The sequence below is a fragment of the Aphelocoma coerulescens genome, chromosome 4 (genome assembly GCF_041296385.1).
Source record: "Aphelocoma coerulescens isolate FSJ_1873_10779 chromosome 4, UR_Acoe_1.0, whole genome shotgun sequence".
Lineage (NCBI taxonomy): Eukaryota > Metazoa > Chordata > Aves > Passeriformes > Corvidae > Aphelocoma > Aphelocoma coerulescens.
Window position 1 is genome coordinate 13086949 of NC_091017.1, and position 16969 is coordinate 13103917.

The 16969-nt window shown below is 42.6% G+C and overlaps 1 protein-coding gene across 1 annotated transcript in view; it reads right to left on the bottom strand.

The window, feature by feature from the left end:
- The window catches only part of MAML3 (mastermind like transcriptional coactivator 3), a 258834-nt gene that overhangs the window by 93158 nt on the left and 148707 nt on the right, over positions 1–16969 (bottom strand). The window lies entirely within an intron of this gene.

The window sequence follows — 16969 nt, forward strand, 5'->3', positions numbered from 1 at the left end:
GTAAATGCTGTGACTCCACCTGCCCTCAGTCAGCCAGCTAGGGATGCTGGTGTGTGCTAAAGCAGCTTGAGAAAAGCTGAGTGCAAAGACATTGCACAGCAAGTTTAACTGAACTTTAGAGCTGTAGTGGGTGAACCTGAGTTGATGGACAGTCTTTTAGACTAATGACGCTTCTCGCAATTTACATATTTAAACCACGTGGAAAGGCGGGAATTGCCTTTTGTCCCAGTTCGCCTGCCAGAAGGTGGGGGGGGCCTCGGAGCCTCTGGGCCCTGCTGGGCCAGGCCGAGCCCCCTGCTACCTTCCCCTTTTCCCAATGGACCCTGGGTCTCTGGGGGAGGAACTATCCCAGAGCCGCAGGCAGCTAAAACCAGCCATGGTCTGCCACACAGCTAAACCCATCCGGCGCGGCTTCTTGGGACTGGCGGGTCCCTCTCCTCTCCACGTGGAGCCGGTGGAGCCAGCAGGAGCCAGTGGAGCCTCCTTTCTGCAGTCAGCACACTTCGTGCTAAACTGAGGAAGACACCATGCAGCCAGCAGCACAGAGGGAGCGAGGCTTTCTTCTGCTGTAAAGCCAGAACAAGAACACTCTTCAACATGGCAGTTTCAGAGCCAGAGAGAAAGAGAGTCATGTGAGACAAAGCTGAAAATGGCAACCGGAGAAAAGAGGGTGGTGCCACGTTTTTCACGTGTAGCTTAAAAAAACTTTCTTGCCTGCCGTGGTAAGAAACTGTAATATCACAATCTGTTTGTCTCTTTAATCCATTTGAAGTACATGAGGGGATGGAGAATTCATGTGTGGCCCATGAAGACTGTGAAGAGTGCCTATGCCAGGCTATATAGAAGCAGTGAGAGGCTTTTAGAGACTTGTGGGGAAGAACGCCTTTGTGTTCGGGTCAAAATAACTCATCCTTAAAAAGATTAATAACCCCGTGTGATGGCCCATGTTTGGCAGTGTGAAGGAACTGAGATTTTTCATGGAAGAGATGTTTTACACCAGAGCAGATTGTTTCTTTCTGGGTGGGTCTGCTGTTGGTGGCAGTTTAGGAACCACATGAAGCAGAAGAAACCATTTTTCCTTAAGCATAAAAGAGAGATTTTTCAAGAATTGCAACACTGACTAAAACCCCAGGTTCTGTTATCCTTTGTGCAAGTTGGGTATAAGTGAGAGAAGTGCTGGAAAAAAGGGGAGGTTTGGTTTATATTTTTGTTATTTCTTTTTACTTTTAATTCTGTTAGTAATAAACTTTTTTTCTTTGTACAGCAACTGTTTAAGTTTGAACCTGTTTTGCCTCACAGCTCTCAAGTTTTCCTCAATATTTTCTTATTTTCCCCTTATGAAAATAACAGATTTTGTGTGCTTGACGCTTAGCTGCGTGAAACCACGACAAGAGTACAAATTATTTAATGGATGGAATGCTGTTATCATTGTCAAAGAGCTTTCCTGCCCAAGTATATGATCTACATGTATGTATGAACTACTCCTCTTCAGATCCATCTAATTTAATCTTGCTTCAGCCCTGTACTAGTTTGAAAACGAACCAGTGGGAGGCACCAAGTCAGAATAACAATTTAATAGGAAAATTAAAGAAAAGGAAAAAAATAAAAGAAAACCCTGGTTCAAACTGACAGAGTCAGGATACAACCTGACACCCTGTTAGTCAGGGTGGTGGTAGCAGTCCTATAAAATGGTGGTTGCAGTCCTCCTGAAGTGGTGGATGTGAAGCAGTGTTGTTGAAGCAGTGATCCTGTAGAAGGGCTATGTAGCTCCTGTCCTCTGGAAATCCAGTGGAAAGGGTGTCTGTGGTGTTCAGAATCTCAGATTATATCCAGGATGGAATGCTTGCTTGGTTCCTCCCTCTGGGTGGAGCATCTCACAATGGGATGATGAGTCATGAGGCTCATTGTCATTGATGTGCTCATGAACAGAAGATGGTCCAGAGGGAGTTATCTCTGAGTCATGCAGCAGGGCATTGATGGGCCATTAACAGCAAGATAGTCTGGGGGCAGGAGGCAATGAAACACTGCCCCACCTGATTTCCACAGCTCATGAGGATGGTAATAGAATACACTGCAACCCAGGACAGGCCCAATAGGGTAAACACTGGCAAAGCAGTAACCTCATTGCTTTGGAAGTGCCAGCACTGCTCCATTTGTGCAAAAGTCTTAGTGAAGGTGCTAAGAGCCTGCAAGCTGAACTACTGAGCTGGCCGTGCCTACTCGTGCCTCTCACACCCAGTAGCCGAGCTCTGCTCTCTCTGAAATTGTCCTTGCAGATGGCATGAGCTGCATTTTCAGGGTGCGTTATGAGGATTTAGTCAAGCAACCTGTAACTGACTTGTCTGGCAGTTGTTCTGGTAAGTCTTCACCCTTGGAAAACATTTCCAGTCTGCTTTGTATCTGGACAGAAGACAGGCTATGATAAAAAGGAGACACTGGAGATTATTAAAGCTGTGCCTCCAAACGAACTCCTACAAATCAGGGTAGAAACGATGTGCAGGAACCTCTTGTATTTTAATCTAAGAAGCAGCAAACCAACATACCCAGAGTTGTTGCACATGCACCATAGCTACTCAGTAGCTCTTTAAACTGTGTATGTGACACGAGGAATGGTTTCCTGGGGAAAATTTTGTCCTAGTTCATCCTTGGATGAGCACAAGTCATAGCAGGGTAGTGAAATACGCTGTTGGCATCTTGCCTGACTAGCAAAGGGGTATGTGGGACACGAAAGCATTCCTGTCCTCTGCAAAGGAGGAGCAGCTGTGTGGCAGCCTCTGCTTTCCTTGTCATTAAGGCACCAGTAGGATGTGAGCTCTGTTCCTGACACAGAACTGACAGACTAAAAACCTTGTCCAACTGATGTAAGGGAAAAGCCCTTCCTATGCTTAGGGCAAGCAAATTACCTTCCAGCTGCTTGCAAAATACTGCCATGGCACAATCTACATACATAATATATTACTCCAGAATATTCTCAGAGAAACTCTGAAGAATGAGCCAGAAGAGATGGTGAAGGCATGACAGTACTCCCCTGATGACACCATAGATTTCCATGGACTATGAGTTTCTGTTGGATCTCTTTTATTACCAAAGCCTGTCTAGTGCATGATCTCTAGAAGCCAGCTAGCAAGCTGACAGAAGGCTGAACTCAGAAATGGCACAGTTGTCTTCCATTCATATCACTGGTGTTAACTCCCAACACACATCACTTCATGGCAACATAGCTACTTATTCCATATGTGCATGAAGCAGCACCTTCCAGTTCCTCAAATCAATGCGAGCAAAGTAATTTCGGGGATTCTTCCACATGACCAAGTTCATGCTTTTTGAAGCAAAATGTTTCATACAATTGGAAAAGGAAGGAAATGAGAGCCACATAGTCTATACACTGTACCTGTTCAAGCCCACACATTTTAGTCACCCTCTTGGGGTAACATCATAAATGAAACTTCCACTTGAAAATAATTTAAATATCAAATTAACAGATTTCCACAACTAACACATTAAAAGAAAAAATTCTGGGAATCAGTTATACTGTGCTGCAAACAAAATGGTGAATTTAGCCTCCTCTTCCCCATCTGTTCCCTGTGCCTGAATGGGCAGCTTCGCTGAGGACATAGGTCAGCTGAAGATTTTTCTGCAATGACAAATACCTTTAAAGGGGTGCAGGTTATTTAAGTACAGGTTGAACAATTAACAATACAGTAAGCATTGCAAAGGAGACCCAAGCATGAGGGAAGGGGAGGGAAACGGATCCTTTCCATGGTAATTAATTCTCATTTTTTTTCTACATTTTAATTGTTTGCATAGTAATGAGACATCTTTTGGGGAAAGGAAGAAAAAATCCAACATAGGACAGATGAGTTTGGAAATAAATTTGTGCTCAGCTACTGACCATTTAAAAATAAATAATAAAATCACATAACAGAAAATGCCAAAATAGAAAATATGTCAGAGACAGCTTTTTCCTTCAGTCAGACAATTCCCTGATCAGCACAATCAGCTTGATCCATCTCTAGGAAAGAGGAGAAATGCAGGAACTGGTTGGTTGTCTTGACTTTACATATCTCTTTAAAAGAAGACAGGCAGCAGCAGTTTTGAAAGACTTGTGGACAAAACCCATGGATCAATCCTGAAAGATGCTGAAGCCCTCAGGTTACAGAACCATAGAAAGGTCTGGGTTGGAAGGGACCTTAAAGAGCATCCTGTTCCAATGCCCCTGCCATGGGCAGGGATAACATCCCAGATCAGGTTGTTTAGGGCCCCATCCAACCTGCCTTGAACACTCCATGGTGAATCCCCTTAAGCTCACTAGGAATCAGGGGCACATTGATAAGGTAATTTCTTCTGCACCAAAATTTCTTCAGAGATAGACACTATGTCTGATGGAACAACTCCTCTCTGCATTTATTTTTTGGCTTCAATGCAAGTTATAGACAGTACTGGAAAAAAAACAAAAAAAGCAGGATCACTGAAGCTCTGTGAAGACTCAAGGACTCAAAGGACTATATAGGATGCCCCAGACATGTTCTGAATTGTTCTGAGCACAGTTCGAGAGCTATTTGCCAAGGGCTAAAGGCCAGACAGCACTGAACAGCAGATTTGCCCTAAATATGGCCAAGTAAACCATATAAACTTTAGCTCTTTGTGGCCTCAATACCTTCACCTCAAGCTGATCTCAGGTCCCACAAAGGCACACAGCACAACTAATGGAAAAGCACATGTCTGGTCTCCAGCTCCCAGCAATTACCAGAGTCACAGACTCACAAGGCTGGACCTGCTGTGTGGCATCAACTGCAAATGTACTATTTAAGTCACCTGATGAAGTATAAAGAAAAAGATTTTAAGCAAATGAAGGCCCTGATTCAGCACAATATTTAGCACATGCTTCACCTTGAGTACACTAAGCAACCTAAAAGACAAAGAATGGTTTATGCAATAAATAACATCAGACCAAGACCTTTGCTCAGATCTTACCTTCTTTATTTCATCTACAGCAGCTGTCTCCAACACAGGATAAACCTCTTCCTCTCTCCCATATTACTCTGGATACACATACACAGTGTTGAACTCATGGCAGCAACGGCAGAAAGATTCCCAAATTGCAGAGATGTGTAAGGCTTAGAGATCTCTCCACACAAACCAAAAAGATTACCAGGAGAAAGGTGGGCAGTGTTCTGCCAAACAGGCATGTTCCCAGTTAGTTATGGCCATGGACCACATTACAACCAGGCACTTTTATCTATTTGTGTATTTTGAAAACAGCCCTCCAAGGGAAGGAACTGCAACTCCTAATGCTATAGATGTCTGTACATTCTCAGTGTACACAACACAGTTTTTGGGTTTTTTTTACTTTTTTCCTTTTGCTGTCAAAAAAACTTCCCTGGTTTTTCCACACAAGTGCACACATGCACATGTAGTCACTGCCCATGATACCCACATGGGTTTTAATCTCAGAAATCTATGCATACTAAGCATATATTAGCAGCTAATTAAAATTAAATTTAGACTTCAAGTCCCATTCACCACTCTAGGTTTGGACCTTTAACAGTGCTAAATAAATGCAAGACTAAAAAACACTTCTTGTTGTTGTAGTAGGTAAAGACCAAGTCACATAGAACACTACAATTCTTTCCTAAACCCCTTGAAGGTCTGAAGCACTAGACATCATAGTTTGCTATTAAATAAGCCATAGAAATGCATTATAAGCCAGTGTGAATTCATATAACGGGCTTCCACTAATCTTACTTTCCTTTTCAAAAGACTTCTCCTTCCCTCCTTTTTCTCATATTGTAGGAATGATAAGCCACCTAGTACTAAGTGATTTTAATTTGTTAGTCTGAAGACACAGGACTCTTGGGCTACTACCAGAATTATGTGGATTTAGTCTCAGAAAAACATAGGTGAGATGAATCTAAAAAGAAAAATAAACCTAATTGTGTGTCTACCCCCCCGACCATCATTTATCACTTAAATGCTGTCATTCAGATGCAAGCATACATTAAACCTCTAAATTTCACTTCAGAAAACAGAGTAGGCAGCTGCCTACTGTGTATTAAGTCAGTGGCAGGGTTAGAATTGGACTCAAATCTCCCAAATCCTGTCCCCAGCCAATGGGAATACAAAATATCTTCTATCTTGTCAGATCAATGTATTTTTGTGTCTCCTTTTTTTCTTATTCAGGAAAAAAAAGGAGTGTGTATGGGGAGCTATGAACAGGACACGGAGTCTGGGAACTGTTGTAGGCACCATAAGAAAGATGCAGGCAAAAACAGGTCAAGTCATTCCAGTCTTAAGAATGCAATTCATATCCCCTGTACCAGGCTGAGATGGGAATGAGACAAATCATGCTCCAGAAATGTCTTTTTCTGTTCACTGATCTTAAAGGGAGACTTGGTAATTAGCTGAAAAAGACACATCCACAGTCAGATGCCTTCATGTGGACCCTCCCCAAGCCACCGTTATTTGCCCAGTCACAATTAGGGCACTAATTACATGCTACTGCTGTTGACATCTGTGTTTAATAAAGATTTCTGCCTGGGTTGGGTCTTTCCCCCAGTTTCATTTCCAGAGGCTTCAGTTTTGTTCCTCTAAACTCTAAGAAAACAAGCTTAAAATCTTCCTAGTTTGGCCTATAATAATGATACTACATTTGCTCTTGGAAAGAGCGTTACTTTCTTGCCTTGCCAAGGGAAAGAAGGTTGTGCAGCTCCAAGTTCTTGCTTAATAACTAACTTTCATGTTCAATCACTTCTGGGTTATTTAAGAGAGGCAAGGAGAAGAGGAGAACTAGCAGGAGGAGCTGTCAGTTTAAATCCCAGATAAACAGTAAGTAGTGTAACAACCATGATGGTCTAAGCAAAATCTACAGAAAGGCGGAAAAAAAAAGTATTTTTAATTAGACACACAGGGAACCATGGACAAGCTTTGGGGTAAGCAAGCCCTTCTTCCTTCTTTAATTATAGTTATAGTAACCTTAGTAACAACTGTAACTATGAGAAAACATGCTAAAGAAATTATATAAAACCATGTAGATATCGGGCATATAGGATTGTGTGCAAATCTGCTGTGTGATTGTTTCCGATAGTACAAAATTTGTTTTTAAAGGAAATTACATGGACAGCAGGTTGAGGTTTTTCCTAGGGCTATTTACAATACTCTGTTTTTTTTCTCCTTTCTTCTAAGCTTTTCAAAACAATCAAATGAAAATAAAAGCCTGGCAATTGGCATATTTCAGAATTACATTAAGGGCCCAGCTTTAAAATGCACAGCTGTCTGACTTTTTTTTCAATGCCAGGTGGATGACACAAGGCCAAGAACAGCCTTGAATAGTGTGGCTCCTTATGGCTGTAGGATTTGCAGGGACTGTGATTTCGTTATATCTGGGGACATAAGTCATTACTATTTTCTTTACTTTTTTTTTCCAAAACTCAAAAGCTTTCTGATATTGCCAAACTCCAAATTCAGACCTGCAATAATCATATTAGAAACATTCAATGCTGTAAACATAGAGGATTGTCCTGACTCATCAGTAAAGTAGTGGCAGCCTTCTCTTCTCCCTGCTAATGAGAAAGGACTGCAATGCCTGGAACTAAAGCAGATATTTTTCCCATTGAGTGTTCCCAATGTCTGTACAGTAGCATGATCTATCCAACAAAGTTCTCTCCATACAGGGCATGGAAATGTTACCAAACAGAGAACTACTAAGTGGACCCCAGGTAAAAGGCTCCCTAAGGAGCTGTGGGGGAACACAACAGGGCACAGCACCCTTCTTGGGAATGCCGTCTCCCCAGGTAGCCATTTTGGAGCAGAGGTTCAAACCACAAAGATTCAGACTAAACCACAGAACTGCAGAGATTCTCCTCTTGGTCCCAGCACAGCAGGGCTGCACAAGGCCTGTGTGCTCTGGCATTCCTGGCTCCAACCTTTCCTAGTAAAGGCACACAGCACAGGAGTTCCCACTGGGGATACAGCTGCTCTCCTGCTAAGAACTACAACTGGTCCCTGCCTCCTCTGCTTTCCCAGTGCTCTGCTGGAACCCTGGAGCACTCACCGAGTGGCAGCAGTGATTGGAGGAGGCTATGACAAACAAGCGGCAAGATGCCATTGCAGATCTGTGCAGTGACGAGGCTGCAGGGAGCTGGGTGTGAAATGTGCAGGTGGGAAACATTTGCTCCCCCCTTGCACAGTCCCATCTTTTTCCCTCTCCTGTCCCAGTTCAGATCTCACAGCCTCACAGTGTGAGCGTTCTGCAGCCTCAAGTTTTGTGGCTGCAGAAAGCAAGGTAGCCTTAGAGCATGAGCTTTCCTTGTGACAGCTACAGGGCCTCTGCTTGCCCGCTGCATGTTCATATGCTGCAAACAGCCTCTCCCCATCTTTCCGACTTCTTTCTTCCCAGCTCTGCTGGTGTTTACCGGTCTTGAATAAAGCCATGAGAAAAACTGTCCTCATTAGCAGTTTCCTCAAAAAGCCAATTGGAGCAGGGCATTCATCTCCTCCAGCAATTTTCAAACTCACATGAAAAACATGAAAGGAGACAAAGCCTAGGGTTGCTCCAGGAATTCCATCTACCACCAGTGAGAGGAATTTGCATAACATGCCCCCTCATACTCAGTGCAAACAAGAAACTTCTGCTACAACTGTTTTCTTGGCTTTCCTCATTTCACCTCACTCTTCAGGAACAAGAAGAAACCTTCTTCACATATGCAGGGGGCTGCAAAAGCAAACTGTGTACAGATGGGCTCAGCAAGAGGTTCTTAGACCTGGGATATCTGGAAGATGTGCCAGGGAAGGCTGACTGTGTGGCTGCTCTGTTTCTTACACTCTTACTTGCTCACTGGTGAGTGGACGCTGGGCTAAATGCCCCTTTGAGATGACCCAGTACAACAGTTCCTATATCCACAGCATCTGCAGAAGAAATGTTACTTAGAAGATCTTTACTAAAATAAAACAAACAGAATCCTTCCTCTACCAGATTTTCATGTTTTTGTTATGAAGCATTTTGATGATAATGTATGATTTTACAAAGCAGGAGCTATACAAGGCAATGTGGTACAAACTCATTTCTAGTAGCCCCTAAATAAAGAGGCATTGGTGCAAAATAACAGCCTTAATCCCCTGCTTTACTGCTTTTTGAACATGGACTGAATGCCAGATTGTGGCCATCCTGTCAGAAGATAACCAATTGACCATGCTTTCTGTTCTCCCCCTGTTCATCCCCCACCTCCTCCCAAAACTTGCAGCTCCAACACAACCAAAACCTACCTATCTGATTTTGGGTTCTGAAAGACTGTTATTATAATTCGGAAGAAGGAAGAACTGTGATAACTACCACACCAAACATGAGGAGGCATATGTAAGCAATTTTAGCTGTTAGGATCTCAACATCCTTTGTAAAGAGAACTCCTCTCACTAATATACAGTGCATACAATACAAGTAAAATATATTTTTTCATATACAGAGAGTTTCTGTTTCACATGGAAAGTGAAATACACCAGTAGGAGCTGCAGACGAGAGAACCTTGAGGCCAAAATCTTCAATGTGCCGAGGTCCCTGATACAAAGGATGATATGTTGAAAAATTAGGTTTTGCTACAGAACAGACCAGTCACATCATAGATAAAAAGTCACAGAACTGATAAAAGTCACTTAATGTGAATTGTTATGATACTCAGAATGCATTTTCTCTGTCTTGTATGTGTAATGGGATCCTCTCCGAAAATGTAATCTAATAGAATTTAATTAAACAATAAACTAATTAATTTTTTTGAAATACAGAAGAATAAATATATGGAGATCCTAGAAAGGCAAAGAGACTATTTTTTCTTTTTCCTGATTTTCCTTATTTTTCACATATGATGCTGTGACTCAAATTAACTCCACATAAATTCTGAATATTAAAAAATCACCAAATTAATTTTTTAATAGGGAAGGGGGAAAAAAATCAACTTTGTTGGCAGAACTTGAACTCCATTCCTCAGAATGATTAGTTTGGCCACTGGAGGGCTCCAATATTGTTTCATAAAAGCAAAAGAAAGTTTACTAAGAAGGATAAACACGTAAATAGCCTGGGCAATAAAGTTCAAACATAATACTCAACCTGAACCAAGATCTATGGGCTTGCAAGCATTTTGTAAGAGTCAGGACTAATTTAACTGTTATTTTGCTCTTGTAGCACAAAAGGAGTTGAAGAAGAATGATTTTCCTACAGTTTGGCTAAAAATGTCTCCTCCAATACACCTATAATAATACCTATTAAAATGGGTTTTGTATGCAATTGCAGAATGAGTAGGTGTCTGCAGGAAAGCAAAATCCACAGGTTTTCTTGCTACATGTTAGTAAAACACTTCTTCATGAAAGCCCAGTGCTGCAGAGTACAAAAGAAGCACATTCTCTGTCCCTCTCATGACTCCAGTCTTCCCCATGAAAGTTTACAGAGATAAATCAGGCAACTCAGCAACTGGGAGTACAGGGAGGTGCTCCTGCTACATGAAGTCCTTCATGGTTCTTCTTTGGATAAGCCATTGTTGGGAGTTGCCTTTTATTTTTTAAGAGAATTTATATGTTCAGGTACAAAAAGTCAAGGAATAACTGGCCCTAAAACAAATGGGTCTTTTCGCAGTAACATGGCAGCCAAGATCTTATCAGAAGAATGTTACATGGTCCTGCAGAAGCAAGTACAGGCACTAATGTCAGTTGATAAACTAATGACTGCACCTTATCAGCTGATAAGCTAATGACTGCACTGCTCCAGTTAATGATAAAACAAAAGCTATTTCAGTATAGGAGCATGAGAAAAAGTATTTTGGACATCATTCTACCTACAAACATATGGGAGGGAAAAAAAAATGTCTAAGTACCCCCTGGACTCCCCAATCCTTCCAGCTGGGGGTGGGGAGAATTAATCCTGGGCTGAGATGCTAAATGTTGGAAGTTTCACACTGAGCCAAATTTTGCAAGTGACTTAAGCAGTGCTGAAAATAAAGGAGGTTTATCGGAAATACTGAAAGATGCTAGTGGGTACTATGATAAGCCCAACTGACCACTGTTCTTGTTTGATGAAGTGCACTGTATTGGGCTGATGCACAAAATATCATGGTTTGCTGGCACACACTGTTTTTTTCTGCTTCTTCAATGTAAAGGAAAAAAGGAAAAAAAAAAAAAAGCTTGCTTAAAATATCCCTGCTGCTCTCCTGTAGCCCCTTCCTCCAGCACATCACACATTAATGCCAGTCTGCTGGGAGACTGCAATTCGAACATAATGAGATATTAATGAGCTTTGTACATATCCCCAGTCGCAAGAATTCCCCCCCCTCTGCAGCTCATTTCTCACAAAGTTACAGAGATGTTTTGCTTGTTTTCCTGACACTGCATTTGTGACTCTGCCATCCTGCCCCATCCCCTCCCCCCCCCCCCCCCCCCCCCCGCGCCCCCGGCAAACCCTGCTGCACCCTTCCTCTTAAGCTGCCAGCTCTAAAGAGCACCAAATGGGCTGGCACTGTCTTGTTTCCCAGACTAATGGATGCTTGTTTAAACACTGGAACTGTTTGCATTGCTGCGGCTCACTGCATGTTAAACACAGTCCTCTGAAACCCAATGCCAATCCAATAAAGGTATCAGCAGTTCAGCGTGGGGAGGCAATTACTATAAAGTCCCAAGTGTGCCTTCTAAGCTCAAGGAAGGAAAATTTGATCGAACAACTAAAAGCAAAATCTGATTCAGTTCAGCATCACTAGGAAGACACGAGGTTTCACTGCAGCCAGGCCTGTGGAGGGCAGGAGGAAGTCAATGAGTAAGCTGGGGAGAGCAACTGCACATTGTTAAGAGTGCTTTAAAGCTGGCCTGGTAGTGATGCTCTCCTGCCTCCACAGAGCTCCTTCCCCCTTCATCCACATGCCAAGGTGTGCTCTCTTTCCTCCCCCCCTCCACCCTGCTTCTTTTTTTTTTTTTTGTGATTTTAAATTATATGCTGCCAATTTTGTTTCATCCTTCATCAATTCTTGACACAATTATTCCCCTGATAAAGGTATTTTCCTCTGTACAAAGTCATTGTCATATCAAAGGGGAAGTGAGCAGCTATGATAGCTGCTGGGCTGATGGTAACCAAAAAAGATCTGTGCTTCATTGAGAGATGAAAAAAAATCCAAATCTCGGACTAACGACAGTCAATATTTCAATGGACCTGCTCTTTACCTGGCTCAGGGCAGAAAGTCAAGGGAGAAAGAAGATGCATTTCCATTCATTTAATCCATAGAAACAAAGCTGCTTTAAAATGTTCTACTTCCTTTACTTTTAAGTGAAAGATTTTAAACAGACTCTGTAAGATGGCCTCACTCTGAGAACAGCTTTGCAAATGCTATGGAAAGTTTTCCAAGCACTTTTTGTGGCTGCAGCTACCCTCAGAAACCTAGTAAAAGGGGATTTGCTGTACCAGATGAGGCCAGCAAGCCTGGCATCCTGCCCCTAGTTGTGTTCCACAGCTCCGAGACTGTGGGGGGCTAAAACTTTCCTCTCCCTTCCATGCTGCAGGGAAGGGATTGTGTGTACAGCTGGGAATCAGGGGGTAAATCTTTGAGGGTGAACCTGTCTGCCTCAGAGCTGAGTCCCCAATACTGTGGGCCAAGTTTGCCCTGTAGAAGGACACAGCTGGCAGAACACAACTGGCAGCAGCCCATGCCCAGAGTTCCCGACCACTGCCCCAGCCAGGGCTGACATCTGGCTAATGTGCTTAAGGATCAAGCTGTCCCTTCAAAGCAAAGTTCTCACAGGTCAGAAATGCAGTGAGATGTTAAGAAGTGCAGGCTGAAAGGTAGAGGGTTGTGCCAATTAGCTGATTACTGAAGGATGAATATCATCTGACTGCCATCACTCCCACTGGGAGAAACTGCCATTCTCCACACTGCAGCAAGGAGGGAAGGGAGAAGAAGCATTGCCTAGTTTTGAAAAGGGCTATCTACAGGGGAGACTGCTTCTTTATTTATTTTCTTACAATTTAAGAAAACAACTTGTGGGGAGAGGATGGAATTAATCCCAAAATCTCACCTTTCCTGCTCTAGAATTACTCTTGGAGCTGCAAACACCCTGCGGACTCCAAACTCAGGGTCAGGCAACAGGATGCCACAGGCAGCCTGAGTACAGCTAGTTAGAGAGAGTGACTGCCTGATGCGTGTTTTGACAGAAATTAGGAGCTTTAAACCAAGAGGGTAAAAGTGCTGGGAAACATTTGTTTTGTTTATATCTATATATAAAAAAAGCACAGTAACTTTCCTATTTTCAGTTTTACAGCAAAACACAAACAAACAAACAGCACTTGTTTTTGCTGGCATTCCTTGCCAGAGCTGGGGCAGGGGGGAGGATGAGCTGGAGACATAATGTCTAAGTAAAGGGGGAATCCTTCCACACACTGCTCTTCAGTTAGTGCTTGGAATCCAGAGGTTTAATTTCCACACCTTAGAACAAAGACTGTTACTAAGAGAACAGGGCAAAGAGCACCATTGTCCTGGGTGGAGCAGTGCAGTAGCCAGAGTCTAACCAATACCAAAACAAAAACCAGGCTGTCTTGAAAGCATCACACCTAGAGATTGCCGAGAGGCTCTTGTGACATTATAACTCCTTCACTCTCTTGAAGCTGAGAATACAGTTTATGTGAGGGCTTGAGAAACCCACTCACCTACTCACCAGTGGCAAGTGGAATGATTTCCTGATAAGACTGGGGAAGGACGTGGCTCTTAAAATCATCAACTGCTGCAGAATCTAGCCTTTAATTTGAACAAGACAGCACAAGAACAAAAACCCCAGCCCTTGTGATTGCACAGATAACTTCCCAAATATGACCCATTGATGTGCTTATGTTTCTGAGTCTGCAGACAGGCTTCTGCTGTTCCCAAGAAGCTGCACCATGAAATCAATAAGACTCATTAAGGATAATCCGTACCCTATGGGCAGCAGCAAAACTGCCAAGAATCCTGCCAGTTTTGTCATTCTACTGTTACTGGGGAAGCTCTGACTGACAGGAAAGGTAGATGTCACACTTGCTTACATTCAGCAGTCAGAGGAAGTTGCAGATGAAGTCCTGTGGGAAGGTCTAGCCACAGCATCCCACAAAGAATATCAGCATTTGCTCCAGTCAGAGAAGGGCTTTGCAATCTCACAATCACCTACACATGTGTGTCATCCCACTGCAACACGGGATGAGGCTCTTTTCTGTCTCCTTTTGGATCCTGGTATACTGCTTATCCTTGAGCTCCTTGACAAGCTTTCCTGACTCCTGACACCCCACTGTGCTGGCGAGTTGATAATCTTCAATTCCTCAGCTTTGAGATGCACAGGGAGCTACACCATGAAAGACAGAATAGGCTGTTAAGTAACACAAGGTGTGCTGGATGTTATTTTCATGCTCTTAACTCTAGCATTGCAACTAGAGGATCTGCCACCCATTGTCTTCCTATATGTTACTAGCGAACCACTAAAGAGATATCTTGGGATTCAAGGAAGGCACCCAGTGGTCCCTTCAGCTTGTTCAAAGTCTGCCTCGCCCAGCTCCCATCTCATTTCAGTCACTTCCAGTTTTCGCTTGTTGCCTTCAGCCTAGAACCTCCTTGGGCACTGAGCTGGCCCTGGACCACACCATACATGCTCTCTGACACAGACTAGCATAAGTGACAAAATAGATGTGTAGACAGGGCCACTGAAGATGAATCACCATGGAGATTTTAATTTCAGAATGAAATTACTACCAATTTTTAAAGATTCAATTACTTGAAGGCATACATTACATACTTGTTAATTGTTTAAAACATATTTCACAATTTGATTTGAAATGGTACCTCTGAAGGGACTGACTGGTTTCCATTTTTGAGATATGGCTCAAGGAAATGCACAGAGAACACAGTAAGGTTTAAAGCAACAAGAATTTCCTCCTTCCCATCCACTTTGAATAAAATGCACTATGACAGCATAGTTATACATTTACAGTTTAAGTTGATCATTCCTCAGAATAAAATAGCTTTTTCCAGGAACCTAGAACCTAGATTTACACAATGGAGATAGTTTCCTATTAATCAATATTGTGGAAGAAAAGTGTAATAAATTGCTGTACATCCACTGGCTGCAATCTGTTTAGATAAAAAACCTGAACATTCTTATAATTCACACTTTCAAGGGAAATAAATGGAAGGATTGACAGAGACTGCATTTGTCTGGAGAAAAACCTAGGGGAAAGAAAAAATCCCCTGAGTGTTCCTCAACCATAGTATCATCTCATAAGAAAACGCACAGTTGTGATGCTGAGGTAAAGGAAATGGAGAAGATGCCATTTCCTGCTTCATTTCCTCTAGAGAGAATCTGGAGCTAGGTTTCATGATTACAAATCTAAACTACCACATGTAGACTAAATGGTTTGTTTGCAGTCCTAGGACTCCAAGGGAAGCACTCAGTTACAAGCAGCAGTGGCTGAGCTCTGCCTCTGTGAAGTGGAAGGGCAGTGAGAGAAAGTGGAGGCGTGAAGAGTAAGGAATGGGGGTTGTCACTTCCAATCTTGGTTTCTAGGTCCTGAGTAGGGTAAGTACAAGCTTCACTATAGAAGATACACTTATTGGCCTGGGAAGTGGAATTCACGTTGTCAGTTACAGAAACAAGAGAGGAAAAAACCCCACCAAAACACCAAAAGCAACCACCTACATTTCCATTTCCAGAACAGTTCAAATATTAAGTGTGTCTCATCTACATGTATTAACGAGCCAGGTTTTGAAAAATGCCAAGTATCAGATTTCTGAACATGAGACCTTTGCACATAAGGAACTCTGAACAGGTATCCCAAAACTGAAAGACAATTCTGGAAATGTTTCTTGTTCCTGCCAGTTCACATCAATAATCCCTGCCTTGAAATCAGCAACATTAGACTGGCATTCACTGTCACTGACCACACAAAAATCAGCCACATAACAGTGCACAAAAATGGCAAGTCATCAGTTGTACTTCACTGAAAGTACCTAATGAGAACGTTATGATAGGCCCAAGCATTAATAAACTTACATCAGAAGCTGCTGACTACATGTGGTTTTGGATGGGCTCTTTAAGAAGCTTGAAGAATGGAGGCAAATTAAATGCTATTTGAAAGCACTTTGCAGAACACCCTGAGAGTGGCCCGGGGGACAGAATTTGGAAAGCACTCTAGGGATTGATGGGCTTTGTGTTACTGACAGACAAGGGAGGCTGGTTTGGTTTCAAACAGCTGAAAATATCCCCACTTTTGGTCATCTGCCATGTCTCACGCTGGAACCTTTGGTGTTGTATTTCAACCATCTCCCCAGATTCCTGCAACTCATAGTACAGCATTTAAAACAAACCGAAAACAGTGCCAGGTTCACCTTAAAATGCCTCACTGAAATAATTTCCAAAGTGGATTCTGGTACTTCCCCAAATAAAGTGTGTGACAGAGCAAAAGTGTTTCACTTGCAGTGATGCTAAGGACTGGGCATGGCCAGCCTGTGCCATAAGGACTGGATCTGGCCTGCAAGGTAGTTTTTCTTGGTGCCCATGTCAGCAGGGCAAACCAATTACCATTTTCAGCATGCTTCTGGTGTCTTGAGCACTGCCAGCTGGTTGAAAGGATTGGCACTTATAAAAAGGATTGTGGCTGATCAGGGCTTTTTTCTACCAATTAACAGCTGCCTTCTTTGGCCTAAGACACCAGGATTTATAGATCCTACAATGTAGATTTAAGGTCATCCAGTAGCATATACTTTCTCTTTTTTCTATGGCATATTTAGATAATCAGAGGAATGGTTATTAATGGTAACAATAAAGAAAATAAATCAATAAATCAGAGTAATGTAATTCCAGTAACTGGCAAGGCTAACTTAGAGATCAAAATTCAGATGTCAACCTAAAACTCAGATTACAAAGTAATTTTTCAGAGGCCATGCTATTCATAGACAATTAACACTGACGCCTACAGGAAACCTCATCCAGC